Source organism: Equus quagga, chromosome 11, assembly GCF_021613505.1.
Source record: "Equus quagga isolate Etosha38 chromosome 11, UCLA_HA_Equagga_1.0, whole genome shotgun sequence".
Classification (NCBI taxonomy): domain Eukaryota; kingdom Metazoa; phylum Chordata; class Mammalia; order Perissodactyla; family Equidae; genus Equus; species Equus quagga.
The window spans coordinates 49,142,387-49,169,750 of record NC_060277.1 but is presented as its reverse complement, the minus strand read 5'-3'; the positions used below and the strand labels follow the sequence as shown (position 1 = coordinate 49,169,750).

At 40.9% G+C, this 27,364-nt stretch overlaps 1 long non-coding RNA gene across 1 annotated transcript; it reads left to right on the top strand.

Annotated features, from left to right (window-relative positions):
- The first annotated feature begins 13,579 nt into the window (after positions 1 to 13,579).
- Positions 13,580 to 25,514, top strand: LOC124247569 (uncharacterized). Its single transcript, XR_006890765.1, has 4 exons — positions 13,580 to 14,248; positions 21,784 to 21,923; positions 22,580 to 22,655; positions 25,224 to 25,514. It is a non-coding gene; the product is annotated as an uncharacterized LOC124247569 (long non-coding RNA).
- Positions 25,515 to 27,364: the final 1,850 nt, after the last annotated feature.

Sequence of the window (27,364 nt, the reverse complement as noted above, 5' to 3'; positions counted from 1 at the left end):
GGAACTGTTTCCCTATTAGAAAACCATCAAACAAATAATCCTCTGAACCCTATCATCAGTCTCCTAAAGAAAGATTGGGGTTGGGATGGCAAGAAAATTAAAGCCAGGACCTTAAGCAGGTACTTGGCCTGGGCCATTTTCTTTCTATAGTACTTTCCATTAGACGACTAATGAGTTCTTGGTCACGGGTGAGTGACATTCAACTGAAGGGAGAACAATTACTAACGAAAGGAAGTCCTAGAGACACATTTTCAGAAAGGAAAATGTACCAAGCTGAAAACAGAAGTAAAATATACCGTTAGGTAACAAGATGGGCATGTGGGATGTTTGTGAGCTTGGAAGAGAGTAATCGGTGTAATCTAAAAGGGGCACAAGATGGAGGTGTGACCTCCTGAAACATGAGCAAAGTTCTTTAAAAAACATTAGAAATCTTGTAAAATGCACATGGTAAAGAAGCTGTCAACTCATCCTCTTTTTTTGATTCTTTTTCTACAACATTCACTCATTGTGTATGACTGTGCTTAAAGAAGCCATCTGGTAAAGTTAAGGTAAACTACCTGCTGCTCTGTTTTGTGTTGAGTCTTTATTGTATCACCTTTTATACAGCCCTTGGCTCATGCACACATTCCATGGAATACCTTGTTTATGAGGTCAGAGTGAAGCAGGCTGCAGGCTGAGTCCTGAAATTACCTTTATTAGTACTTAATTGTGGACTCGCTTGTCCTCTAACAGCAAGCTACCAGGCTCAGTAGTGAGTGACAGCACATCAGAAGCTATGGTACCATCCACAGCAGTAAATCTTCATCACATTTACGCATCTTACATTGCTGTCATTACTACATTTCCAAAGTGCCCTTTTCACATGGCCGTTTTATTGCTTCCTTTGAGTTGCCAAAGTTCCCTGACTCCATCTCTCACTGCCAAAAAAGGCATTAAACTATTCAGCTGGTCTTATCATCTTCCAGAAAACAATAAAGGCCCTTTTGTGCGCCTTTAGTTAAATGTGTTCACTGTGCCAGCAAGACAGGAGTCAGGCACGTCTTCCAGTGCAGGCTGAAGTCCAGCAAGAGGGGATTATGGCTTCCTGTAGTCTCTATTCCAGGCCCAGCTTTGGAATTGACTTCTTGCTGCAGAGCACACATTTGGTGAATTTTATTCTAGACAGCAAATTAATTTTAGGCTTACTTGTGTATGCTTTCTAAATGTTGTTATTAAAAATTTATTTTTGTTTAGTCTTTTGAAAAGTTACCCAGAATTGAACAGTCATGAGATACAAACTGCCACAAATTGAAGAAAAAAGTATGACAAGTGGAGTGTCCTGGGAACTTTGTTCTAAATCCTTGTAATATTTATAGGACGTTTCTACAGATTAGAAGAAATTACTAGGTACTTTAGAAGGTCTAGAATGGACCAAATTATGGTAGTAAACACTTTAAAAAATATCATTAGAAGAAAATTTCTATGTAATTTAAAACATATATATAAAAACATTGCTTTTTGAATATAGCAATTCTATCTTCTCCTGGATTTGACTTTAGGAAATGCTATCTCCTTAATTTCGTTCAGTTACTTGAGTCATTACTATGATATCTGGGGGTTTAGTAAGTGTGGCGAGTCTAATAATTCCCCTAAATTTGTTTTCCCCTCTGCCATGAAAATAGAGTTGTGGTTGAGTGGAAGCCTCTTAGCTGGACCACATCTCCCAGGCTCCCTCACAGTTAGATGGCCCGGTTCTTGTTAACAGAATGTGAACGGAAGTGATGTATCTGGATCTGGAAATTGAAACAGTGGGCAAAACTCCTTCAGACTTTTTCTGGATGTGGTAAGGATCTAGCCTCTTTTGTGTTCTAGAGCGTGGAGGAGCAATAACGTGGCAGGAACCTGGGTCTCTGAATGAATGCATATAGCATAAATGTGCTATTCATCTGAACTACTCATTTCAGTTCTGTTACACAGGAAAAAAACAAATACCTGTATCCTGCAGGCCACAGTATTTGGATTCTCTTTGTTAGAGGATGTCATCCTTTAACATAACTAACATACTTTCAACTCCATTTAATTGGGAAATGATGTGTGCTAGTTATGTTAAAGTTTATGTATGGTTTTAAAATTCAAGGAACAAATAGACTTTGAAAATATTTCTTCTCTAATTGGAGATATAAGTACCAATGAGAATTTTTCATAAATTTGTTTTTTTCATACATATATAGTATAAAGCTTTCTCCTTTATTATCCAGTGTTGATAAGAGTATAAGGAATCATGGACTTTTATACAGTGTGGAATGTAATTGTTAAGATTTTTGAAGCTATTGGTGGTATCTGTCAAAAATGAAAGCATGCATCACCTTTGGGTTCCCCTTCTTGAAATCTGCCTTCCAGAAATATTTGCACGTGTGAAAAGACAAGAGTTTCAAAGATTGTTTGGAAATAGGAAAAACTGTAAACAACCCAAGCATCTATCATTACAGGAATGATTACATAAATTATGGGAAAATCCATGCTATGAGATCCTCGTTAAGAAAGATGAGAAACGATTTTGTGTCCAGACATGGGAAGATGACTGAGAAGTAGTAAGATAAATGTGCCACAAAACAGTGTGCCTCTTATGACATCACTTAAGTAAAAATGCCTGTGTGTGTGTGCATGTGCGTGTGTCTGAGTGTGTAAGTGATCAGAGGAAGAAATCAAGGCTAAGATAAGACTGCAATTTGCCTTTGTGCTCCTTCATTTTCTGCAGTTTCCAACATGTAATGGAAGCCAGATGCTGACCCAGATTGAACGAGCTTTGTCCTTCCTATCATCCAAAATGTAAAAAGCTGTATCCACATGAACAAATAGACTTGTGAGTCGCACAGGAAAAGCACAGGAAAACAATGCATCAAGCTCACTTCTGGCAAGGCAAGGGGGATTTGCGGCATAGATTGGAACGCAAAAGGGGACTATCACTTTTCCGTTCTATATACTTCTTTACCCTTTGACTTTTTAAATATGTCCCCTGGCTCCTTGACTCCAATAGAGGATAATATTAAGGAGCACAAAATATTTAAAAGTGTTTAGTGAAAATTTATGCACTATCAGAGCTTTTTAAGAGTGTCACATGCTAATGCTGTGGTGGGATTTAATATCTCAAAAGCACTGGCTTCAAAGAAATTAGTCTTGATCTAAAAGGAAGGCTCTGGGTCAGAAAGAAATTAAAATAAAAATGGAAAATATGACTTATACTGGAACTTTTCAAGCAACTTTTGGCCTTTTCTGTGAGAAGACTGCAGCTTCCCTGCTGGTAAATTAGGGAATCATGGAGAAAGCCTCGTGGGCTGTGAGCTTCCAGGCCGAATGTATAACGGCAGCTGGGCGATCGTTGTGCCAAAGAGAGCTGAAGACGACACGAGGTTAACAAGCTCTCTAAATGCAGTGTTTAAAAAGTAAGGTCTTTTCAAAGAGGGAGGTGCATACACATCTCTTGTTAGGTTTTCAAAGAATAGATAAATGAAGAATTTTTAGGATTACCGATAATGCTTTGAAGCTTTCTTTTCAGAAACAAAAGTTGAAGTGTAACAACACCTTAGACTATTGTTTTTAACTGCTTAGGGATTTTTCTTTTTTTTATTGAACTTTGTGGTGGTTTTAAACATTTTATCCAGGGTCAGCCATAATCTAAACACTTGGATATGTCTCGATTTCTGAGACAGTAGGATTCAGAAGTTTAGAAATTCAAACTCAGTTATATCAAATCAAATATTATTTTAAATGCTCTTAACCACTAAGTAAAACAAAACAATACCCAAATCTTCCCTTTCTCATCTAATGAAACTATGGGTGGGTATGTTAAAATAATTTGAATAAGCTAAAATGAAGCTTACATCCAAAGGTTATTCCACAGACTACTCTGGAAAATGCCAGTGCTTGGCATGAGTGACTCTGGGCTGTTCTGCCAAAGCATTCAGGAGAGTAGTGACAATCAACCTGCAGTTTGGATTGTCCCAGACTGAAAAGTAAAATATATTCTTCGAAAAAGCAGTCGTGCTATCCGGCATTCATCCACACACATTCATGGATCCCTATGTGGAGTTAAGGAAAGAAAGTTAAATAAGCTAGAGATTTGCCTCAAAGGGAAAGAAAGTGTCGACCAAATACTTATAATGTGAAAGCACTATAAACAATACTATCAAAATTCTTTGGGATCCCAAGTAAGGGAAGACAAACCCCTCTAAGTTGTTAATGGTTTCACAGAGGAGGTGACATTTCAAAGAGTCTTTAAAGATGCCTAGGATTGTCTCGAAATGTGGGAAGGGACGAGTGAAGCAGCAGCATGTGCGCACAGCGTGTGTTACATACACTGCTGTCATAGGAACGCAGCATTACAACAGGGCAGCACTTTGAAAAATCAGATCGTTACGGAAAAAACCAAATAAGTTTCATATTCAGGTTTGGACATTCAAAATGGGATTTTGCTGATACGCAATAGGTTTGAGAGAATAAGGACTTTTTAAATTCTTTTAATTCTCATTTAACATCAAGGACTGAGCTTGATGGATATCATAGCTTTTTCTCTGATTGTGTAGAAGAGATAACTTTGACTATTATCTAAGCTTAGCCATTAGAGTGGAGTTTGGAAGATGAAAGACATGGAGGAAGGAAAAAAGTATCTTAACTTTTTTGATTACAGGGAGGCCCTGGGAGGGTGAGAGGATAGAGAACAAAGATACAGGGTCCCTCCACGACACTCCCCAACACACACTCAAGGTTGAGTGGTAAGGAGGGCATGTCTTCAAAATGCTGGAAAAGATATGGAACTCCAAGAACCAGGGAGCTTTTGCCCTATTCTAGAAGGAGATAACTTGTAGGCTTCCTCCAGGTCAATTGAGGGACATTTCCACATTATAAATAAGCATGATAGTAGAGTGTCATTAGATAGCAGATGGGGCCATGATATTTATCTTTAAACAATATTCTTGGTTCCTGTGTGATGTGGATAAAGGAAGCTGTTGCAGTGGGAGGGAGGAACTGTACAGCAAAGGCATTGGGTTGTGCCATCTGGAAAGGGAACAAGTGGATACTTTAGTCAGACCTCAGTGGTTGGGGTGCAAAGACTGGTCAGAGCTAAGAGGAGCCTGAGTCATCCAGGAAAGGTTATAAAGTCAGCAGAGATCAGGCAAACAAAGGGCATTGCCAAGGATGCCATATGGATCTAAGGATCTCTTTTCCAAAGTCCTAAACAACACTGAGAAAGACACCAACATCCAGTGCCGAACTCCCTTCTCCCTTGCCATTAGTGAGGCTGAAAAGCCAGAAACTCTCTTTCTATACTTCCCTTACAGACTGGGGTGAATATTTGGCCAAGTATTGGCCAATGAGAGATAAGTGGAATCCTCATGGGTGGGGAGTGGCGTTTGTATAATAATTTCTTATCTTGATAAGATAGGAATATGTCTGGGACCACCCCTCTCTTCTTTCTTTGAATGTGAACATATGCCTCAAGCATCCTTCCTTTGTCCATGAAGCTAGACATATGAGAATGAAAAGCCAATATGCTAGGAGTGTGGAGTGAAAACCCGAAAGAGCTTCTCATTCATATTATCACTGAGCAGGTAAAATAAAAATAACACCTGCTTATCTTTAGATTTTTTTGTCATGTAAAAACAAATAAACTCCTATTCATTTAGGCCACAGTCAATCACGTTCTCTATAATTTTCAACCCTTTATTTATTCGTCAAAAATTTTACTGAGTGTCTATCTATCTGACAGTCACGTAAGTTTATTGAGAGTCTGTCTAACGGGATAGTGTGTAAATTCTCCCCTAATCCTCGGCACTTAGCTATCTGAAAGGTGGCTGCGTCTACTGGAGTCATCTAAGCCGAGACTCAACTACATAAGAATAACTGACCCAAGCTGAAGATTTAAAACTTGTTTTTTCCCTCTACCTAATATCAAAAGCCAGAATAAATAAATTTTGTTTTTCACTACTTCCAGATTGTGATATGGGTAAATTGATAACCCCATCAGAAAACTTGGAAATTATGAGCTTTAGCGAGCTGGAAAAAAGATATTTTGGTGGGAGGGGTTGGAGTGGAGGAAAATGGGACAAGAGGGTTAAGTGGCAGCCAGAGTGTGAAGGAACTTGTATGTCAGGATTTAAAAATGAAATTGACTTGTAGATCATTGGGAGCCATGGAAGAGTTTAAAATAGGAGATTAATGTCAAATTAGTGTTTTAGGAAGATTGCTTTGGTAACTATGTAGAAGGAAGAAGGGAGGGGAAATAGAACAGGGGCAATGAGAAGTATAAAAAAGCTAATGCAGTTACGTTACTCCATGTCTCCAATATGATTATTTATAACTTGTTGAAAGAATTCAACCTTTAGTTCTGGATTTTCCTAAAATTGTCAACATATTAAATATCAGATACATATGACAGACATTGAGATTTAAATCTTTGTTTAAAATTATATTAATATAGTCAAAGTATTTGCTAATAATACTTCTTTTTCATAACTAAATAACTGTTAGGCACACAACTATTAGATTTTGAAATTGCAATTTATGTGAAATTGCATCTATTGTCTTCATCCCAGCAGGTGCGCAATAACTGTTTAACGACAGATAGGCTGAACTAAATTCAACAACTTTTTACTAAATGCCTGCAGCACACACTACATTTGCACACAGGTTTCCTTACATCTTGCCTATGGATATGGCTACCGTAACACCCAACTTTTCTGAGGCAAATATTAGTTTCCAATTTTGTATTCTTTTGTCCTCAGAATCATACTTATCCTTGTCAAATTACATTTCAATTTTTGTTTCATAAATGTTAGTCTGTATTCACATATTGTAATGAACCTAAGAAATGTGACAAATTATCAGATTGCTTAAATTTTCCTTCCTTTTTGCTATAGAATTTCTTAATACAAGATGACGTCAAACTCTCAGTGTTGTGGTTATATATAGAAATGAAGAATCTAAAACAATCTTTTGAGCCCTATAAAACTGTAAGCGGTTACTTTCAAGCAGTAACCAGCTTCAGTTACTTCAGAAGGAGGCAAGCATCCCCTTGCCTTTTGTTTAAATCTCCTCCAAATGCCAAGATGAAACACTTAACTACCTGTAGTTCATCAAAAATATATCACATCTGCCTAAAATAGGTCTGTGTTTGTCACTGCTATTGTTTTTCTTTTCTAAAGGAAACGACCAGTGAGGATTCATTGACAAAGCTGTGAGACCATGGTGAGTGCTGGTTCCCACAGCAGAATGGGATTCACTTGAGAGAAGCAGAGGAGAATGGCTTCTAAGACAGCGGAGAGAGGAAGCAAGCACAGCTGTGAACAGAGCCGCATCCATAGTTACTTCAGGGCTATTTCAACACTCTACAGAATGCGCGACCTGCTGGGGCTGATTTTAAGGAGACCACACCTGAAGTATCATAAGGCTGTGGAGACTTGTAGCAGACACGTCTTGATAGCAGAGACCACAGAATCAGCCCCATGGATCCCACCCTCTGCAACGTTTTTTTGGAGATGAGGCCCACAAAAAGAAACATCCCAACATTTCACTTCCCTTTGACAAAATTATTGCTATTCAAAATTCTACACACAGATATTTTATTGCCTTGTTCTGCAAACCAGATACATCAAAGCTTTAGGTCCGAGGTGGAACGTGTAAATGAATAAATAAATACCATGGGCCATCTCTGTGCTGGATTATTCAAGGTAGCAAGGGTTTGGCAAAGGGAGTGCTTGGAAGAATGTTCAGGAAGCACTGAGTGGTGCAGCACGACTGGAGTGTAAGGTGCATGGAGAGCCGGAGAATGAGATTTGTTTGGAAAGAAAGATTATGTACAATTTCAGTGGCTGCAAGGCTTATTGGCTGTGCTTACACCAAAGAGTCAAGGAGGCACTAGGAGTGAAAATAACCTCTGAAATTAGTGGCATAAAAAGTGACTCTGTCAAAGAAAGTAAACATGGACACATTCCCCTCACTGGATGTTTAACTTAACACCCCAATGTAAGTTAAAGGACCGCTGGCTATGTAGCTTAAGGCAGCCTAGATGCATCATTAGCTGCACAACTGCTTGAGACGTTGACTTCATTGCTTAGCTTTGAAACTGTGCGTGTGTGAGGACGCTCAGCTCCACAGCCTGGCCCCTGGGCATTGTCTGATGCGGTGGGTTGATTGGGCTGCTCCACTACAGCCCTTCCTGAGAAGGTGCAGAACACATTTTACAAGTTTTCCTGTGTTTGTAAAGCAGCATATTGGCGCAAGGACAACAGATCTGCTGTGCTTAGGAGAAGTATGCGGCCCGCTAGGCAGCGCTTAACTGGGCCCTTGGAACATGGAGCACCAACTTCGTACTGAGAGGCAGCCTGCCTGGTGTCTGCAGGCCCAGCACCTCCCACAGGTCCAGGGATGAGCAGGCCCAGAGTGGGAGGGGAGGTAAGGGTGAGGAAGCTTGCAAACTTGGGTGAGTATCATTGCAAGGTGTTCAAGAATAAAAGCCAGGTCTTTCTGGGTGTGGTTGGCTGTATAACCCAGTTGAAAGTCCAGGTGAGAGTCAGCTTTCTGTGCCTCAATTTTCTCTTCTGCCAAGTAGGGGCAATAATTCCTGCTGTATAACCTACTGTTATTGTGGATCCGATGCATGATATATGTGAAGGAAATGGATGCCGTTTATTGAGAATCTACAGTGCACCGGAAACTGGACCAGGCTCTCTGCTTACAGTCTAAGGCAAATATTGTCATCTTATTTTACAGATGTGGAAATAAGTTTGACAAAGTTAAAATTATTTGTTGATTCATCTGTGTGTCTAACACATTTGTATTGAATGCCTAATATGTGCCGAACATAGTAACAGAACCTGGGAACAGAGTGGTGAGTTGGCTATATTAGGCCCCTGTGCGGTCGGAGCTTATATTCCAAGGGGGCAGATGGATGGTAAGAATAAACAAATAAATACAACTTAATAATATTAATTAACACAGAAAAATAAGGCAAGATTATATAAAATGGCCATTTTTCTATAAACTTAAATATTTGCCATATTTTCTATAAACTTTAAGTTAGATCTAAAGGCTTGATTAGACTCAGGTTTATCTTTTCTCACAAAAATCCTTCATAGGTGTTGTTTGAACTTCATATTACATCACATGAGGGGCACATTTTATCTGGTTGTTCACCTTTAGAGATGAAGACATGGACAGCCTGCCCCTCCAGTATAAAGTTGTATTTCCCCTTAATTATTAGCCACTAATCCATGCAGTAATAATTTGTCATCCTGCAAATATCTAGCTCCTCATCAATATTTCACCAAATGGTTTTAGAATCTGTTGATAATCGTTTCCTGAAACCGTTATTTTATTAGGGGTGGTAAAGTTGTGATTGTATAGTATTAATAAATAATCATTCAATATTTATTACCTGGAATTCTTCTGAAAAGAACTCTCTCTCAGCAACCTGTACTGTTTGTTTTACTGAAAAACAGTTAATACAGTTCATACTGAAATATTTAAGCGTTTACTTTTTCCCTTTAGTTTCCAATAAGGATTTAGTGCCAAAGCTATCTCACTGGTGACTAATGAGTTTATTTTTGGCTTTCCTTTTTTTAAGTATCATAATGAACTCACTGGTCCTAGCATAATAATGTATTTCAAACTATTGCAGTCAGTAGTCTTTTTTTTTTTTTATTTTTTATTTTTTTATTTTTTCCTTTTTCTCCCCTAAGCCCCCCGGTACATAGTTGTGTATTCTTCGTTGTGGGTTCTTCTAGTTGTGGCATGTGGGACGCTGCTTCAGCGTGGTCTGATGAGCAGTGCCATGTCCGTGCCCAGGATTCGAACTAACGAAACACTGGGCCGCCTGCAGCGGAGCGCGCGAACTTAACCACTCGGCCACGGGGCCAGCCCCACAGTCAGTAGTCTTTTTGAGTTCAAGTTGGTTAACAGGATTCTGAGTGGGCTGTAAGGGAAAAATTGCCTCTGATAGAAAGATCTGCAGAGGAAAGAATGTTATGGGGAGAGTGTTTCACATGTGCCAAGGTGAAGCAGTTCATAGGTGGCAGGTCTGTTTGATACCTAAGCCCATGCTCCTCCCGTGACTGCCAGGTCTCTCTACAGTGAAATGTAAAAGTACTTTAAGGGTTAATACATTCTAAAAGATAGAATGCTTATTACTCTTTGTAATATCCTGGTTAGAATATATATTAATCAGCTTTTGCTGTGATAACAATCTCCAAATCTCGGTGGGCTGAAACAACAAACATTTATTCCTTACTCATAATGTGGTCTTTGGCTATGAGTTGGCTATGGCTGCTGGACATCTGCCCAGCTCCACTCCATGTGTCTTCTCCTGCTGGAACCCAGGCTTCAGGAGTAGTCATTACTTGGTACAGTCTGGCGGTGGAAAGAGTGAGAGAGCTGAAGGAAAATGACGAAGTCTGTTAACTCTTCCAGACATGGTTTACACCACATCTGCTCTCATTCCATTGGTGAAAGCGTGTCATACGGCCAAGCCCATTTCAACGGGGCAGGATGTATATTCCTCTTCTTGGAGGCACTGCAGATCACATGCAGAGGCAAGGAATTAAAGTTTTTGTACGGGGAAGGGGGAGTGCAAATACTTGAGAAAAGCTTGCACTCCATCATAGATTGTCATTATCTGGTAACCTTCATAATAGGAAGAGAGACATGATTATGGCATTATGCAGACGTATTTTCTAAACAGCCAAAATAAATGCGGGGGTGTAAAAGTTGAACGTGGTCACAAATGTAAAAGTCCTTAATATACCATAACGAATTATGAAGTCTTAATTTTATTATTATTTCAGAATATTTATGTGTGACACCTTAACTTCTTCACTCAGAGGTATCCTTTTGTCTCTCATTCAAATTTAAATATTTGTGTGTGACACCTTAACTTTTTTACTCACAGAGGTACCTTTTTGTCTCTCGTTCAAATTTAATTAACTTTAATTTACTCACAATTCCAAGAAGAAGATTAGAAGTAGAAAGTTGTAGATTGTGGTGGCATGGAGCGCTCTGAAGGCAAACAGTGACAAAAGGAAGAGGCACAGTGTAGAGCAAAGGAGGTCATAAGAATAACTATCTCAGAAAGCAGAGCTACTTGAGATGACTTATAGACAATTTTGTGCAACTTAATACCCCTCAGTATACAACAAACTATCTCTTTTTACTGTCAGGGCTGTGTCTTCTTATTTTGTCTCAAAATACATTCCCTTCCACACAAGATGCGGACACGGACATACACACAAACATGCACCTATAGTCCCTAATACATGAAAATCACATGCATTTGGCCCCTGATTTCAGAAAAATCACTATTATAACACATATGTACATCAGTTTGGACAGACCAAGTTATGCTGTAGTAATAAACAACTCCCCAAATTTTGGCGAATGGCAATAGCAGAGGTTTCTTTCTTTTTCATGCTTCATCTCCAACATGAACAAGTGGGGGGTGGGAGGGAAGGCCCTGCTCATCTTAGTTACCCAGGGCCTCTGGCTGGTGAAGTTTCCATCTGAACACATGCTTTACTGTGACTGAAGCAGCAAAATGGAAGATGGTGAATCATGCACAGGTTCTTGCAGCTTCTGTCTGGAAGTGCTACCTGTCACTTCTTATTTGATGGCCAAAGTGAATCACAGAGCCACTTCAACAGGCAGAGGGAAAAGCAAGAGAAAAATACACAACCCTTCAAGGCCAAGAAAATGCAATTCTGCCATATACCCAAGGGGAAGAATTAGAACTATTTAGTGAATGGTGTTAATGACCAACACAATGAGGTCCTACATGTCTGGGTGTCCTGGAAATACAGAACAACTTAGTTGGACAGCCTGTTTGGATCTGAGAAAGATGCAAGGCCCTGAGGAAGTGGGACACTAGGTTGGCGAGGTTGATGGGGCATGACAGGAGAAAAGAAGTCGCATGAAGTGGTGCAATGAGGAAGCCCAAGGACAGCTTCAGCCTCGGGGAGGGAACAAGTCCCCAAAGCACCAAAGATTTTAGTGTCTTAAAATCTTTTGTAAAACTCTTCCTGTTCTTCCTGCTTTACCTAGAGAGTTCGACTCTCTGTGAGTTCCTCATAGTCCCCTTTCCCAGCATTTCCATTCTCGTCTTTCAATACTATTTGGATCGACTGGCTCTTCACCCTCTGATCCACCCCACAGCCTTGTTTTCCACAAGCAGAAGTCTGAGAAAGGCTGTGCTTAGCATTTCCTCTCGTCTTTCTGTAGAACTCCGTGACATGAGGATTTGAGCTCCTGTGTGAACACGAATTTATGTGGTATGGACTCCTAAAAGAGGCCGCTTCATATACTCTACCTGACCAGTTTCCCTTTAACTCTTGGAAGGGTGGCTTTGAAATGAGAATTGGGTGCAAGGGGTGTCCTAGAGGTCAACACTGTGAACAGAGGAAGGGGAAGGAACAGTTCTGCAAACGCAGAGGAGAATCAAGAAGCAGAGCCCTGGTAATAAGCCCATGGCTTCCTAGAAGCACAGCACAATGAGGAGCCTGGAAATATGCTCTGTCTCTTGAGAGCAAAACCTCACAGTCAGCTCTGGTCCTCCTACAAAGGGTGTTTCTGGATCATTGTTCTTTCCAACTGCAATTAGTCATACTTTTTCCTTGGTGGCCTGACAGAAAGAAGTATTGGCCACACACTACTGTGGTATGTGAACTTGCAGAGCTGGAAGGCATTGCTGCTCACATCCACGACCCACTCCACTCTCGAGGATCTGCACTTTCTTTTTAATGAGGCAATGAGGCTGTGGGAATCTCAGGCATGAAACATTTGTGGGATAATGGGCTGAATGTTGGTAAGTCTCTTAAATAATAGAAGTCAGGACTGCAGACCTTATGACCTCTGAGCTTCCATAGAGACCTGGATGGAGCTGAGTATTGTTTGCAAGGCACTGGATGCATAATTATCTTTCCAGATGGGTCCTCAGGAGACTAAGGCCCAGGAGAGCCTTGGAGTATGTGTATGGATTTGTCTACAAGACCACACACAGCATCAGCAGCCCTACTCTGCACATCTCCAGTCCTGTCCAGTCAGGTCCTCCCCAGTTGACTCAGAACTTTCCATGCTTTTCAGAGGTATTTGCAGTCCATTCTGCAGCCTAGCCCTCATTTGTCCTTTCTCATTTGTACCCAAATTGTCCTTCTTAATGACCCTCCACTGTGGTTTGAGCTTTCCTGCATTGCTCATACATTATCCCCTCAATTTCAATAGACCGTCGCCACTCTAATTATTCTTTAGCATTGAGCTCAGACCTCATTTTGCCCATGAATCCTTCCTAATCACTCCTGCTAGAAGGCCTCTGGTCTCTTATTTCCTATTTTACACATAGACCAGAACTCTCATTCCCCCCACGCCCCATTTTTCTCATACACATAGAGCCATCTTGCATCTAACATTGTGTATGTATCTCATACTCTCAAGAGTGATATTCTTAAAGACCGGGCTTATATGTGTGGGAAGTGGGGGAGGAATGTAGAGATGCAAAGACATCTTACATTCTTTTATGTGTCTTGATTGTCAGCTGAGTTTACTCTGCATACTGAAACATAAATAAAAGTGTGTTACATCCTCTGGGAAGTTCAGGGCTTCCCTTCCGATTCCTACAAATTCTGGGAGGTTTATAGCCTCATTCCCGTAATTAGTTACCCTCCTTCCCATTTCCTATTTGTCTGAATCTCGTACATGTCTCATCTCCTAAAGATCTGATCTTAGCTCTGCACCAATCTAGACTTAGAAACTGCTCCTTTTCTTTGATTTCCCTCGTAATGTTGCTCAGATGGAGCATCTGTAGCAGAGGACTATTTTGAAGTACTACCTAGAATCCTTTTGGCACCATGTAGTAAAAGTTGGATACTTGATACTGCTTTTCTTCAGCGTCGTTTCAGCACCCTTTGACTGAGGAATTTCTCCTGTGCTAACATTTCTCCACGGGACTCCCCTATGCAATGGGATGGGCCCTGAACACCAGATCCCTGTCCTGTTGACATGTCTCCAATGGCACATAAGTCCCCATGCACCCAGTTCTCCTTACGTTCCTTTCAGACTAATTTAACGATCTCTTTTCTTGCCAGCGCATTTCCAACCACATGCTAGGTGCCTCATCTGTCGTATCCAAAGCAAAGGAACTGGTCAAGGGGGCAAGTGAAGGAGTCCATCACACTGGAGAGCAGGCATGCTGCTCACTCTCCCAGGGGCAGGAGCAGCTCAAGTTGTGATTGTAAGTAGCAAGTTTTCTATTCATTCTGATATAATTGTAGCAGATTTTTTTGTTTGTTCATTTTGATATCCTTTTGGAGCATCGAGCATAGCGCTTTTCACAAAGCAGACATTCAATATCTATATGTTGAATGAAAGAACGATTGAAACGACAAAACTCAAGGTACTTTCCCGCTCAGGTAAAAGGCTGTGGCCCTGACAAAGTTTCAGATCTGTCTCACCTCCCTCATCATCCTCACTTCCTTTCCCAGCCTCCAGATTCCTGTCTGCAGACTGTTAGCTGGTGGTCACTTTAATCTTTTAACTTAAAAGATTAAAAGAGTTAATCTCTTAAAAGAGTAATAAAAATAATCGTTTATATTTAAGATATAAAAGTCTATCTTATAATGGTTTGAGGCATGTCTCCCACTCCCTTCCACACTTCCGTCATATACCAGAAAACACAAAAGTCTTCAAGATCCAAAGGAGAAGCAGCTAAGTGTTTTAGAAGGAAGATAATAGTTGGGTAGAAGGTCCTGCCAAATGTCCTTGAATGCCACTTCCTTAGTGGCCTCATATAGTGAAAGACAACATTCTACCAAGTAGGTTCTCAGAACTGTATCAAAATCACTTTGGGTACTTGTTAAAAATACAGAATCTTATTGAAGCAGAATCTATGAAGGTTCTTGCTGCCTCCTTAATAAGTTCTCCGGGGATTCTTATGCTTAAAAGTGGGAAAGCAGTAGTGTAAATGCATTCTTTTCTCCTCTGCGTGTTGGAGGGAAAAAAATTCTTCCCTTCATAGGACAAGTGCAACTTCTCTCATGACCCACCTGCCTTCTCTTGGGGAAAAGGATGGGTTCATTATGCTGTGTTGACAGCCATACACTTCCCTATTTTGTTTCCATGTTGCTCACAATAAACTGTTTTATTTTTCCTTGAGAGTAATTCTATTAGACTTATTCATCGTAAACAGATTACTGGACACAACTTCTTGTATTATAAACCTATCCAACACACTCCTCTTTCAAATAAGTAGCTAGAGAGCAAACGTGAAGCATATGGATGAAATTGGTGGCATTTTAAACCACAGGAGGAAGTGACCAGGAAGAAGTAACCTCAGCTGGAATGTGGCTTGCAACCAAAAGTATCAAATATGGTACACCTGGTGTGAGCTTGGGACAAGTGGGTGGGGCCTTCAATGGCCAGCCGCCTCTGCTGGACTTCAGCATTATTCCTTCTTAGGAAGCAAGCCCCTGGACCCTCAGAACCGTGGGAAATTAGTACTGGCACAAGTGGCTTTTAAGCCCACCTGCCCAGTCACCTAGAGCTACTGCCTGACTCTCAAGAACTCACCTTCTATTCAAATCCTGACCTTGCTGAGTGTGTGAGCTCTGGCGCAGCCTCCAGGCTCAATTGGCACATGCTTCCTCCTGTCTGTTTGGGTGACTCACTGAGTGCTCAGAGCACATTTTCCCTTCCCTGGCTGCCAGCTGTAGCTATTGGCTCACTCTTCTCTCTTTGGAACGACTCGGCACTCCTGTGCTAATGCAGTTGCTTGAACTGATGTGCAATTGTGTAGAGACCTGCAGAAAAGCATAAAACTCTATTTACCACGCGGCTGAAGGCTGGTATCTGTCACATCCATCAGAACATGGATCCTAAGCACTTTCCACCTGTTGCTACTTACTGATCCTATTAGTGGTCCTCTTATGGCTTCCCAGTGTACAGAAACCTCACAAACTGCAAAGACATGAAAGCACCAGTGGTCAGGAAATCAAAGGCAAATGCATCCCCTTTCATCTGTGTCTTAAGATGAGAAAGGATAGGGCTTGTATATCTGGAAATAAGGGCAATTTTCCTCCTTTCTCTGCTGTCCTTGGCACTTAAGGCGTAGTCTGGAGTGCATTATCTGGAGCTTGTACATGGACATAGACCTCGTGTAAGTTAATTCTTTTTCCCAGCTAAGCCACTATCTTCACTAAGAGCAGGGATGCAGTCTCCAACCTCTTTTGTGTCTGCCCCACAGCCTAGTTTAGGGCTGAGTTCAATGCAGCCTTAGAAAACAGGCTTGCTGAAAGAATGAATGGGGCAAACTCCCATGGAAAAGCCAAGTATGTTGAAGGAAGGGCTGTTTTGGCAGTCACGTTAAGTTTTTCCACACACTTTCTACACCATCAAAGGAAAGTTTCTCTTATTCTTGGATAGGAAAAAATGCATAATAAATCAGTCTGCAGTAACCTAATTTCACCTCATGGGTCAAGGAAATAGCCAGAATGAAGTTTTGAAGAAAAAGTGTTTGTAGGCATCTCGGTACACGGCAGAGGCTGGGTATTTTATGCGAATTTGTAGATGTCTATGAATGTCTGCATTTTTCAGTTATTGTTTAGTGGATGGAAGAGGCAGCGGAGCTTCTGTAAATACAGGCAATCTGTACCATGGTTGAGATCTTGGGCTCTGGAGTCAGAGACTGAATCCTGGCAAGGCCACATACACACTGAGTGAATAGGTGTGACATCACTTAATCTCTTTAGGTCTCGGGTGCTTCATTTATCAAATGTGTGTAATAGAAACCCCCTCATAGAATTGTGGTTAGAATTAAATGAGATGGTTAACATCAAGTGCCTAGCCAGGTAACTGATATGATCAATAAACACGCAATAAATGGCAGCTGTTATTAGTACTAGTGTTTGATTAACTGCAGGCTTTAAGGGATGTGACAGTTAAGGTTGATACCCATGTTTTGGTTTGTTCCAAATGTTGATCTGAATTCCTGAGCAGTTCACTCTGAGAGAAAGGGAAAAATTACCAAACTGTCATGAAAAACAAAACTAAAGTAAACTAAATAGAAGGGTTCGATGCTCTCTCATTGGCCTATTGTTATGCTTTACCTCGTGGAAAGCTGGCTACATGAGGACCTTGTGGAAGACAGAATTGTTCCATCACTCTTACTCCCAAAAATGTAGCTAGTGTTCTTACTGACTCTTTCAAAGGTTGGATTTCAAGCTTATGTAGCTGCATGGAATTACTCGGTGATTTGAGTGATTCCAATTCATTATGACAACTTGGACCCTTCAGCCATTTCCCAAGCCATCCCAAATAGATAAAGATCATCTACTGTCAAAAGAACTGGGATTTAAGTTAAAAAAAAATTGGCAGAAGATATATTTTTCATATGCTCCCACAGTTGTTGAGGACTGCTCCGTGCTGAGCTAGCAGAGTACCGACTTCACCCCAATGGCTTCCGTATTAGAAGAGATGTAAGCACTACACTCGCCGCTTACACATTTTAAGTCTTCAAAATTAGCTAAATGATGGGGAGAGATTTATGGCAAGCTTTGAAACTTCTGGGAAGATCACATTTTATTTTTCCAATTGAGATATCGCAAATAATACTGAGTATGTCTTATACAACTCTAAATCAAAGATCACATCAAAGTGAATAATAAAAATTGTCCACAATATCTTTTAAAAGCAAAGTTGAAGAGACATTTTCTTCATTAAAAATGGATATTTCTGGAATAAAACAAATGCTAATGTAGAAACACTTGTTTAATTTACATTTCCCGTGAACTCTGTTTGACCTTCACTTCAAGGACACACAGCAGGAAAGCTGTCTGGAATACCGCACCCTGAAGAGAGCATGAATTTCTTACATTCCTGAGTAAAGGCTGCCCGAGTATTGGCTCACTACTTGATAGAGGAAGAAAAACAAAAATACTCCAAGCCCTTTTTGTTTAGGAAAGTTCCGTTTTCAGATTTGTCCTTAATACATTGAAGCTGAAGACACTTGGATCTCTGTGACTGAGTGGTATATTTCATCTGAGAATAATAAGAAATGTGAAGAATTGGTTGCTATTGTAAAAAGCTGGTGAGCTCTAGTCTAGAGTGAATCAAAACTCTGCTGAGACACTACTTTTGGATCAAGGCTTGTCTTCTTGGCTTGAAATTACACCGGGTCAGATGAACACTTTTCAGACTTTATCTTACTTAGCCACTCTGTAACATTTGACATAGTTGATCAAACTCTCCTCGGTGAACACTCGTCCTTGGCTTCTGTGATTCTCCATTCTCAGGGAGCTTCCCCACTCTGCCTGATCATGGCTCTTCTTTCTTGACTGATCCCTTAACCACAGACCTTCCTGTGATATTTGTTGGGATATTACCTCTCGTGCCACACACACAGTCCTTGGTGATGTCATTCATTTATGACATCACCTACCACTCTAGGGGTGGAGAATCAAAATTGAAATCTGTATTTCCACATCCTTACTAGAATTTTCTTTTATATTAATGCGCTTCTGGTACCCCAAACTTAGCATGTTGGAACTAACTCATTACTTTCTGCCCTGCTTCCCTTATTCTTCCTTTCTCAATGAACCCAATCACCTAGTTGCCTAATTCAAAAACCTAGGTGTCATCTTTGACTCCTCTGCCTCCATTATTCCTCACAAATAATCCAAGATCTGCTGTATCTACATTCTACTCATCCTCCACATTTATTTATTTCTGTCCATATTCACTGCCAGGGTCTCAGTTCAGGTTCCTGTCATTGGTTCCTTGATCACTGCCTCAGACTCCTAACTGATTTTCCTGACTCCTCCCTCCCTCATCCAGAGTTTTATAAAGTGGACATTTGATCATTTCTCTTGCATGATTAAAACACGTCAAAAATTTATCATCATCCTTATGACAAAGCTCAAACTTAACAAGCATGAGCATAAAATATCATGTATACTCTTATTCTCTTTTTTTAATCTCTTTAGCTTCAGCTCTCAACATTTCTCCTCTTGCACTGTACACCACAGCCATATTGAAGTACTTAAAGTCTCTGAATGGGCCATTTTCTGTCTTTCCTTTGGGCCTTTGCATATGTTTTCTCCTCCGCCTAGAACAATCTCGCCTTGTTTATCTGGCTTACACCCACCCATCCTCTCAGCTGAAAGGGCACTTCATCAGGGAAACCATTCCCAATCCTCTTTCTAATTCCAGCTCTGAGTTAGACACTCCTCCTTCTTACCTCTAGAATACATGATGCTTTTATTTTTCATGGGACTTTCAAAAAGTATTGTCAATGCCTATTTGCTTATCTGTCTTCTTCAAGAGCTATTTGAGATCAGGGGCTATATCGTTTCAACATTGTATCCCTAAGGCCTTCCTCAGTACTTGATACATAGTAGGTACTCGATAGATATGTTTTAGAATTAACTAGTTAATCATTGAATTACAATTCAAGGAGAAGAACGTGATTCAAAGATCTTGTCTTGTTTTGCAGTGGCCAAGCATCAGATAAGGCTCTCTGGGCAGCTTTCCTTAGCTAGTGTACCCTTCACTCACATTCTAGACATGACAGCAATAGAGAAATAGTGGACAACTGGACTGAGGCTATAGCAGCTCCAAACTGGGTTCTGAAAGTCCACTGCCGGAAATCTAAGAATCTTCTCTGGATCCTTCAGAGGAGCAAAAGAGAAACCTTTCACTGTTCCTGAAGGCATTATGTGCCCCAAGGTATTGAAACCAGGGAATTATTTACATCCACATTCATGGATTTTGGGAACTCATGTGAAATCCAGAATGTTGGACCTGATGCTCCATGAGTTTGTGGGAACCAAATCAAGGTTGTCAGTGGCTACAGACTGCCAAGAGGGCTTGATATTTCCATAAAGTTTTCTTCTTCCAAATGAACCTTGGAATTATTTGTCTATAGTTCTGCCAGGGACCTCTCCAGACTGTGATTTGTTGGGAACAAGCCACCATGAACATGTTCTCGGGTCCCCATCTTGCTGCCATTGCATGAGAAATGGAACTTAGCAAACATGTAGCAGAGCCCAGCTTTCTAAATTCTACAGGGCTGTTCTGAGGGGTTGGAATGACGCATACTCACAAGCAAACAAAAGAGAACGATGAGTAAGTGAGGAACTGAGAATCACATGTTTTTCTAAATTAGATTTATCTATAAGATTTAAATATGTGCGAACATATTTTGAATGATCTGGTATGAATTATGGTTTTGTTGTTAAACAGCCATTTTGCTTTGTCCTGATGTATGAAGTAAAAAAAGACTTGCTTTGCTGGATTTTTCTCTTTGGTAACTATTGAATTTTGAGAGGATACTAGTCTTTTCAGCCAAATTGAAAAATTCCTCAGAATTTAAAGGATACTTCATGTGAATTCAAACTGTGTTTGGGTTTGGCAACACATTTTTCTTTGGCAATAAAGAGGCTGTTTGATTCTCATGACTTTGTAGACCTCAAACAGGCTCACACACAGGCTGAGTCCTCATGGTGGAGGTGTAGAAGAAACTAATAGATGAGAGCAAAATTTGCCTCAAAATGAAGCAAACAAATGAAGATTTTAAATATAGAGAGGAATTGTTTTTAGTCAAAAGCTTTGAGATTTTGAGCTTCTTACAGTTTGATCTTCAATTTTGTTTTTAAATTCTGAAATTTGTAGGATTTTCTCAGTCCTTGCTATTTGTTTCAGGTTCCTCTCCATAACAGTAGAGAGAAAGTGGTTTGGCTAGTTTAAAGACTTAAAAGAAAAAAACCTACTTCCTGTAAGCACCTATTATATGTCACAACATTGAACACATAGTGTCTCATGTAATTTTCACAACGTCCCTACACAACACTATTATTTTCCCCACTTTACAGATAGGAACAATGAGGCTCAGACAGATCAAGTGATGTGCCCAAGCACACACAATTAATAAGCCCCAGGCCCTTTCTGGCTGTTGTTTTCTGTGCCTGGAATGCTCTGCCCAGTACTCCCTTGGGTTCACTCCCTCACCTAGAAATGTCTTACCTTCTCTACTTTATCTTGACAACTCCTTGGTCTTTCAAAGCTCAGCTCTTTCAGGAGCCTTCTCTGGTTCTCTACCAACCACCCAGCCTTAGATAGGTGCCCGCCTGGCTTCTACCAGTCTGTGAGCCTGCCTCCACCCAGCATTATTACAAGTCTCTCTTTAGTCAGTCTCATCATCTGGACTGTCAACTCCAGTTCACGGGTGGAACTATGTCATCTGTACATCTTCAGTGATTCCCTTAGCCCTAATAAACAATTTATATTTGTGGAATCTAAAAATGAGTAAATAAATTAGTAGCTCCCTTAGGATTTCTATAAATAGCCACTCCATAACCGTATCTAAAAGGAAACCTCAATATCCAGTAAAAATTCCTCCCCTAGCCCTGCCCAATGGGGGCCATTTAGGGAAAGAGTAAAATGAGACTGCTTGCTCCTTGTCTTCAGGCTGCTTTCATACTATTCTTCCAAAATAATCACTAAATTCCGCTTCAGAAGAAAGCCTACACTGTTTGTCATGGTGCTCCTCCACGTTTGCGTTACGTGTGTGTTCCATATTCTAAGACAGAGAAAGAAGAGCCTCAGGTAAGGCTTTAGTACTAATGCTCTCTTTGGGAATCAAATCCCAGGGCAGTGAGGGTGGGAGGAAAGGGAAGCAATGCAGGCAAGGATGGGAACTTAGGAAATGTGAAGCATTACCACGCCAGTTACTTCTTCACAATAAGCCACAAAGAGACAATTCCTATTGTTTGGCAGGTGCCTACACTTGGTCACGGAGTATATCTTCAGGAATGTTCATTGGAAGGAGGAATGAAGAAGAAATTGACCCGTCCATTTTCTCTTGCCTCTCTTTGGCCAAGATGGCACTATGAGGAATTAACTACCTTGCATTCCAGGTAAGGTCATCCAACTCCTTTGGCAGCCTCTTGGGAAGCCAGATGCACTCCCTGTGGTGGCATTTCCCCAAATCAAGAAGAGATGGGAGGAGACAGAGACTGCAGGCATAAAGTGGCTGCTTTTAAAAGACGGCCTGCTTGGGCCTCCATGGATACATATCCCGCACTGGTGACGGGAGTGAGTAAACAGCGGAAGTTCCCAGGACGGGTAAGACTGAGAGGCTCAGAAGAGGCAGCTATGTCTTACACAAGTGCATTTCTACCTTGTACGTCCAATTCATTTCTGGCTTTACACTACTTTTTGTCATAATCTCCCTACATTCCCAAAATATGGTACAACTGGTCTAAATGTCCAAATATCTTCCACCTGGACAATATGCTGGCAACTCAATCACAGTACATGACTAAACCAAATGCATATAATGCTTTTCTATCAAAACTTTCCCTTCCTTGATTTTCCCCATTTCTCTTCATGGAAACACTAATACTTATAGTCATTCATGTGAAAATTTCAGAGGTATCTCCTATCTAGTACAGGCAGGGTCCATAGTGTAAACATAACAGCAATTTCCCAGCAGTGACAAGGACATGCTCTGGTACAAATTATACATTCAGCAAGTGTATGAATAAAATGAATAGGTGTCTTTACTTTTCAGCTTGCTGCTGCATTTGTGCAGGAAATATTAAGCTTGCTGATGAGAAAGGAGAAGAAATAGAGAAAACAACGTACAGGTATGGTTTTGCAACAAACCAGCCCCATCTGAGACTTAGAAGCTTTTCTGGGAGATTGGGAACTTCAAGTGCTTCACGTCTCCACTGCTTCCTGCCACCATCACCCTATCGCCAGCCACTGTAGTTGAAGCTGCAGGCATATATGGAAATGAACCAGGAGGACATCAAAAGAGGATTTTAACGGGATACTAGACGTAGTAATCTGTCATAATTATTTTCATTTCATGGAAGAATCTCAAAGGCACTTAAATTGATAACCTCAGACCTTCAGTTCAATGCTAAGGTCTTGCAAAATTTCTTAAGTTCTTGCTAGGTAATTTCTGCCTTCTCTGATAAAGCAGGAGACAATTTCTAAGAGGAAGTCAAGTATGTTTCTCACAAGGCCCACCTTCTATTTCTCCTCGTTACATACATTCTTAATGAAAGAATTTTGGAAGATTGTAGGAATAAGACATGTAGGCATCTGGAATTTTATGAGAAAGAGCATGTCAGATTGGAGAGTCTGGAAGTTGTAGACATGTCAAAAATGGTGGGTAAAAGCCGTCACTTTGAGCTTAGTGAAAAGGGCTCTTGATTCCAACTGTCAAAACCTACTTATCAGGGACCTGCTCTGACAGAGTCACCGTTCCTTCATTTTGTTATTAAATTGCTTCTCTATAGAAAAACTGCCTTTAGTGCCAGAGAAAATTAGACTCCACAAGTGATATTTTGCTAGCAACATCCCTATGGCCTTTTCGTCTCCCTGATGAACTCACTGTAGCCATAGAAATTCTAGTTTTCTATCTTGGATTAGCTTCAGAAATGTGCTCACTTATACACTTCAAATGGATTTATCAACTAATGAACCAAGAAATAATATTTTTGTTTTGTGTTTGGCTGTGTTTAAACACGTCTTGCTCAGATTTTGAAGGTCAGGGCATGTTAGGGTCAGGTTTGTTTCATAATTTTTCTATGTAACATATCACTTCCCATGAAAATCTAATTTTCTCTACCAGGAAGGTGTTAGGCTTCTGATCTTTCATGGAAATTGTACTTTGCATGAGCATGACCTCATCCAAATGTATGCTCTCAGTGAACCTGTCATCAAGTGGACTTGATGCCTTAATTTTTTCCTTTTGTAGTAAGATGCCTAACTGGTTACTTATGTAGACTTTATTAGTGAAATTAGGGAGAATAATGAGAATAAAAAATGTCTGGCCATTCTGAGCATTAGAACTGAGCACTACCGTTACTGCAGCATCTGAGGCTGGGATTTCAGGGTAAGCCAAATTGTTTCTTTAGAATCCAAACGTATCCAAAGGTACCTTTAGAATCCAAAGGTAACTGGACTCAATTCATTTATTCAACACTGGCATCAAGTCTGTGAGCTCTACAGTTACAAAGGTAACTGTGCCTTGTATTGTGCTCTCAAGGATGCTAAGCCACGTCCCTGATTTGTTTATTCATTCAACAAACATTTTCTGAGCATGTTTTGTTTACTGAGGCAGGCCCTGGACATACAGAAGTATGTGGCACAGATCTCTGCACGTGCTGAGCATAAGGCCTGATATAAAGAAATAGGCTGTGAATGAGAAGAAGATAATGCATAGTGGGTACACATAGGAGATAGTAGTTACATGCAAGGGATGGGGATTGGAGAGGGCTTCATAAAGGAGGTAGCATTTCCTCAGGGGATTGAAGGATGAGCACGAATTGGAAAGGTAGGGGTGCTAAAGAAGATTGTCCACAATAGAGGAAACATCATAATTTAGGACCACTTAAGCTGTAAATTCTGTATTTATGTGATACCAAGCTCAAGTGATCCAAAACGACTCCGAGAATTGTGGCAAACTGAAGTCAGTGGTGTAGGTTCTCCACCAAGCAGTAAAGGAATCGCAGAGAAGATCAACCCCCAGAAGAGTCTAAGATCCCATTATGGGTGTATCATGTTAGGCTAGGTTTTCTCAACAAAATTTCCACCAACTTACTAACTAAATATTCCTGGACTTACCTTCTAGGTTCAGAGGCTTTAGAAAAACTCTGAAAGCCTTTTACAGATAATTGGATGAGATAAAAGCTGCATTTTACTGCACAAATTATTTAGAAAGTAGGTTAGTCTCCATTATCAGAAAGTTCTAGGTGAGAATCCGAAACATGACAACTTGCTCAGCAGCTGAAAATGATATTTTTACTTTCATTTTCAATTTGCCTTCAATTAATTCTGTTTATTTCACTTGTCCTAATCTACTACCTAGGTATTTTAACCAACGAGGATACAACTGACCTGCAATAGGGCTGATTTAAATGCATCACTTTGTGCAGAGTTAAATCTGCATCAACATTGCCTTCCCAACTAGCCTGTCACCTCCTTGAAGTCAATATGATGTTATTTAATTTAAAGAAAAATAGAACCACACAGTCATATGTAGGTAGGGGGAGCACAAATGTTGGCTGATATTGAACAGAGGTAGCACAGATAGGAAGATTTTTCTCTAAGGGCTCAAATTTCAGAGAGAAGGGTCAGGGAGGAAATATTTCCCCAGAGCTCAGGCAAAAGGTTTACTTACTTTTTTCTCTCTTATTTCCCAGTTAGGCCTATAGGAATCTGCCGAGGGGAACTGACAAGCCCTGCTCAGTCTTGCCCACTGTCTGCTTGGAGGATCAGGATGAGTTTGTTTACTTGAGACTACATAGGAGTCAAGAACACATTAATCCTGTGATGAATGGACACCTTGCCTCTTCTTATCCTTGGCCTCCTTATGAAACTACCACCATCTTGTTAATTTGGGAAGTTTGTTGCTTTATCATTTCTTACTATAGAGAAATCTAAATGGCATAACATTGTAATACAATTGTAATCTTTACATTCCCTTAAATATATCTGGAGCAATTTTCCATTTTATTACATAATCTTCTACAGTACAATTTTAATAAAACTATGAGTATTCCATTATATGATTGCATTATGCATTTTTACCTTTGATATGAATACATTATAGCTGTAAAAAGTTCTTGCAGTATATGAATCAATATATACAGCTGGCTGTCCTCACTATCAGAACTCACTGGCCCCTCAAGAGTTAGTCATCATCCATGTCTTGAAGTTCACTGGTTTGGCATTTTATATATAGATTAACAAAGTTTATTCTTTTAAAAATATAAATATTAAATATTGAATGGATATAATTAGATAGAAAGGTATATTTCTAAAATATATGGAGTATAAAAATTCCAATACTATGAAACCTGCAGATCCAACTAGCCAGCCTCAGAAATAGAACACTACTGATGCCTCAGAAGCCACCCGCTAGCTCTCCCCAGCTGCATTCTCCTCCCTAGCATCCAATGGTTATCACTATCTGAAATTTTCTGTAAATCATTCACAAGCTTTGCTTTATAATTTTAAAACCTAGAGGATCTCGTCAAGATGGCAGCATAAGCAGACTCTAAACTCATCTCCTCCCATGAACACAACCAGGTTACAACTATTTTTGGAAAAATTACCCTGGATAGAAAACTGAAAACTGGATAAGAAGAACCCCCACAACAAGGGACAGTCCTGACTAAGGCAGAAGGGACAGAAATTCCTGCTGGAGAGGAAAAAAGCCACCTTTGGGAGCAGTGGAGCTTCTCAGCTGGCCAGGCAGGAACCACCCTAAGGTGCGCAGCCCTCCCTGGAGGAGTGAGGTCCGGAGCAGGGGCAATACTGCTATAAGCACCCTTCAGACTCAGCCCAACTGAGACGAGGGGCTTACTGTCTGGCTTTGCTGGCTATTAACTTCAGCAAGGATACCCCCTAGAAAAGCTATCAGCAGAAAGCCGAAAAGACCCGGGTCTTAAAGGGCTCACGCACAAACTCACTCATTACAGCAACCTAAAATCACCAGAGAGAGGGCTGACAGTCCTTTGGTGAAACAACTGGGCTCTGGGGGCATCTTGGTGAGAGGAGGCACCTCTCTGGAGACTGAGACATTGGTGGGAGCCATTGTTCTGACGAGGTCCAGGTGTGCTGACACAGACCCTGGTGGGCACCATTGAGGTACATCCCTTGGCCTGTTAGCCCAGGGGCCTACCACACCCACTAGAGCACAGATTTAATCCAGTTCAGCCATGGCGGGCAGCCCTAGGGACCAGCCCCACCCAACAGCAAGCTCTCAGGCTACTTTTTGGCCTGTATTGACTGGATCCCTTGGTCCTCTACAGGCAGGAGAGTGTGTCCACCTCTGTGGGGCAGGGCCTGTGTGGGGACGAGGTAAACTGTGGGAAGCATTGGTGGAGAGGTGGGGACCTCTGCAGTGCAGTGTTGGGGTACACTCCAGGGGGTTGGGAAGTGTGCACGGACCAGGACTGTGTTGATGGTGTGTGTGGTGCTGTGGGGGATGAGACTTATCAGTGGCAGAAGACCTGTGCTTCACAAATAGCCATAAAAAGGATTAGCCCCATCTTCCAAAGCCTGAAACAATTGAGTGCTCCCCATGCCAAGGGCCAGCCCCACTCAGCTGCACTCCTAAGAGAACTGACAACAGCCTTGTAGGCCTGAGGCCTATCACAACTGTAAGCCCCTGAGCCTAGCAACCAGCTACACTGGGTACCAACCCAATTAAGAGGAAAACTACAATAAGAGCATGCTGATAGACTTTGTAGCCAATGGCACTGAGGCTCCCCAAACTGGATTTACAAACAGCTGGCCAGGGAAGAAAAGATTAGACTCCCTGGGTACCTGCAATCAG